Consider the following 4,202-nt stretch of genomic DNA (forward strand, 5'->3'; position numbering starts at 1 on the left):
AAAATCAGAGAAAAGCCTATGAAACATCCAGAGTTGTCATTGTAGATGCGCTTAGTCAGTGTTATTATTCTTGTGTTAAACTTTCAGTTCAGTTTCAATTATATAGTCCCAAATCACAACACCAGTCACCTCAAGGCACTTTATATTGTAAAGTTAGGACCCTACAGTAATACAGAGAAAACCCAAACAACCAAATGACCCCCTATGAGCGAGCACCTGGCGACCCTGGCAAGGGAAAACTCCCTTTCAACAGGAAGAAACCTCTGACAGAACCCGGCTCAGAGAGAGGCAGCCATCTGCTGCAGACGGTTGGGGGTGGTCACACATTTTAAACCCTTTATCAGGTAAGAAACAATGTTTGGTGACTTCACTGGACATAAATTAGCCTAGTTTCCCCTTCTCCAGGAGGCCATAGAACCACTTGGATGTTTCCCACCACCCACCTTACCATATGGTAATTTATGTGGCTGCTTCACTGACCTTGATTTGGACCATGAAAATTACAAATGTGGAAACGTTATCAAAAAATAAAAAACTTGCAATATAGACCAACTTGAATTTCCAAACATTTCAATGAGTGACCTATAAAGGGTTATGCAAGGGTTGACGTACAGTGGGGCAAAAAAGTATTTAGTCAGCCACCGATTGTGCAAGTTCCCCCACTTAAAATGATGACAGAGGTCAGTAATTTGCACCAGAGGTACACTTCAACTGTGAGAGACAGAATGTGAAAAAAAAATCCATGAATTCACATGGTAGGATTTGTAAAGAATTTATTCGTAAATCAGGGTGGAAAATAAGTATTTGGTCACCTCAAACAAGGAAAATCTCTGGCTCTCACAGACCTGTAACGTCTTCTGTAAGAAGCTTTTCTGTCCCCCACTCGTTACCTGTATGAATGGCACCTGTTTGAACTCATCATCTGTATAAAAGACACCTGTCCACAGCCTCAAACAGTCAGACTCCAAACGCCGCCATGGCCAAGACCAAAGAGCTTTCGAAGGACACCAGGAAAAGTATTGTAGACCTGCACCAGACTGGGAAGAGTGAATCTACAATAGGCAAGCAGCTTGGTGTGAAAAAATCAACTGTGGGAGCAATCATCAGAAAATGGAAGACATACAAGACCACTGATAATCTCCCTCGATCTGGGGCTCCACGCAAGATCTCATCCCGTGGGGTCAAAATGATCATGAGAACGGTGAGCAAAGATCCCAGAACCACACGGGGGGACCTGGTGAATGACCTGCAGAGAGCTGGGACCAAAGTAACAAAGGTCACCATCAGTAACACACTACAACGGCAGGGAATCAAATCCCGCAGTGCCAGACGTGTTCCGCTGCTGAAGCCAGTGCATGTCCAGGCCCGTCTGAAGTTTGCCAGAGAGCACATGGATGATACAGCAGAGGATTGGGAGAATGTCATGTGGTCAGATGGAACCAAAGTAGAACTTTTTGGTATAAACTCAGCTCGTCGTGTTTGGAGGAAGAAGAATACTGAGTTGCATCCCAAGAACACCATACCTACTGTGAAGCATGGGGGTGGAAACATCATGCTATGGGGCTGTTTTTCTGCCAAGGGGACAGGACGACTGATCCGTGTTAAGGACAGAATGAATGGGGCCATGTATCGTGAGATTTTGAGCCAAAACCTCCTTCCATCAGTGAGAACTTTGAAGATGAAACGAGGCTGGGTCTCCCAACATGACAATGATCCAAAACACACCGCCCGGGCAACAAAGGAGTGGCTCCGTAAGAAGCATTTGAAAGTCCTGGAGTGGCCTAGCCAGTCTCCAGACCTCGACCCCATAGAAAATCTGTGGCGGGAGTTGAAAGTCCGTGTTGCTCGGCGACAGCCCCAAAACATCACTGCTCTCGAGAAGATCTGCATGGAGGAATGGGCCAAAATACCAGCTACTGTGTGTGCAAACCTGGTAAAGACCTATAGTAAACGTTTGACCTCTGTTATTGCCAACAAAGGTTATGTTACAAAGTATTGAGTTGTATTTTTGTTATTGACCAAATGCTTATTTTCCACCCTGATTTACGAATAAATTCTTTACAAATCCTACCATGTGGATTCATGGATTTTTTTTTCACATTCTGTCTCTCACAGTTGAAGTGTACCTCTGGTGCAAATTACTGACCTCTGTCATCATTTTAGGTGGGGGAACTTGCACAATCGGTGGCTGACTAAATACTTTTTTGCCCCACTGTAAGTTCAAATGATGTAAAGTTCATTATCAGAGGGTGAACATGAGGCTCTGCCCAAACTGATTTCCACGTGACCTCTGATTTGGAACAATGCAGGCTTGTTTATGCAGACACTACTGTATGGTTACCCACTACCTGTGATTCTTTGAATCAGGCTACCAAATGGTGTAACTTAAACAACTTCTCATCCATGTTTTCTACAGCTGTCCATGTTCCTTTATCTGAAAGCCCGTGTAGCGTTCAGTTACACCAACACAGTGACTTCAGTATCAAAATTCAAATACAGTTAGAACAGAAAAAGCCAGAAAAGTACAGTCCACATTAACATTAAAACAGTAATCTATTACTTTACGTATTTACTCCCTGAAAAACTTTAGCTGCACTTCTCTTTGCACTTTTGCTTTAATCACCCAAGATACATTAAGACAGAGTTAACCAGAGGGTTAACATGCACATCACTGCATATCCACACTAATGACTGTGCTAAGGAGGGGACATACGTTGGCACTTTACTGTCACATTCTTGCCCGTTCATGGAACAGGTTCATACTAAATATCTCCTCCCATCAGAAGTATGTTTCTTTATGCACGTTACCTGACAGCTGTTGCACAAACAGGCATGAAAGAGCATGTTTGATTTGGTTTTTGTTTCTGTTCACTGATTATGCAAGACAAAAAAAAAAAACAACACAATTGGCATAATTGCTTGATGAGTGCACTGAATTTACCAAATCTAATGTGATTAGAGTGATGTTACCCTTCCTAGAGAAAAGTCTCTCATCTCTTGTTTTCTCTGGTGAAGGGACCACTTCACTCCTTGCTATCTGACACCAGAGTTCAAAGACTGCAGATCAGGTTACTCCAACTGCAGGCCCTTCATTATTTAGACTGTCCTCTTTCTCCCCTCCACTCAGTCTTGATTTTACTTTGAAATTGTGCTTTGTTCAGAATGCGTTCAGACTTACCTGCAAAAGAAACAAACAAAAAAAACAAGACCTTTCTGGGGTACTGCTCTCTAAACGCTGCCTGATTCATTGAGTTTTAAAGGTCAGAGATGAGGGTTGTGGAGCGGTAATACAAAAAATTTGACTCACCCCAGATGTTATGCATGTGACCAGATTAAGAATCTACGTGGAATTCTACAGTGCAATGCATTCAGAATTTTTGGTGTATGTTATGGTGTTAACGCTTGTCACGTGCATGCCTGGCCACAGATATACATGTAGAGAAACAAGTTTTCTGCACTCATTCATGTTGTGTACAACGAATCCTGGCTCTGCCATCTGAACGTCACAGCCGGGTGTGACAGAGTATTAAGGCCACATTAAGAAAAAAATATAATTTTGCCACGGCTGCTTTTTCTTTTTTTTTCAACTTTATTCTCAAAATGCGGCACTAATACGCCTTTGTAGCAGGAACTCATCAGAACCAGGTAATATCTTCTGTTGTCCAATTTTGGTGAGCCTCTGTGAATTGTCACCTCAGCTTCCTGTTTGTAACTGATGGGAGTGGCACCCAGTGTGGTCTTCTGCTGCTGCTGCCCATCTGCTCTTCAGAAATGCTTATCTGCATTCCTTGGTTATAACGAATGGTTCTTACTATTGCCTTCTGCTCAAAGCTGACTGGCATAAACAGTATTTTTCCCCCACAGAGATGCCTGCTGGATATTACCTCTTTTTTGCGACATCTGCTGATGATCTGTTGGAACTCCAGCATGTTGTCTTGACCATGTCTACATAACTAAATGCAGTGATTTGCCGAACTGTAATTGACTGATTAGATATTTGCATTAACGAGCAGTTGAATCTGTGTACCTAATAAAGTCAGTCAGTTGTCTGTTGGGGTTTCATTCGTTTAAATACTCTGGTATTAAAATGGGCAACTTTATTGTCATAGATGCTTGGTGTTGGCCATTAACAAGGAAATAAAAGGAAAAAGAAATGCCACTAAAAAATAGCGTAACATGTTTAGATTTGCACAAACAGCATG

This window comes from Aulonocara sp. 'chitande type north' Nkhata Bay, linkage group LG7 (genome assembly GCF_057382095.1).
Source record: "Aulonocara sp. 'chitande type north' Nkhata Bay isolate Kocher_YH1m ecotype deep benthic linkage group LG7, A_spYH_male_GT1.1, whole genome shotgun sequence".
Lineage (NCBI taxonomy): Eukaryota > Metazoa > Chordata > Actinopteri > Cichliformes > Cichlidae > Aulonocara > Aulonocara sp. 'chitande type north' Nkhata Bay.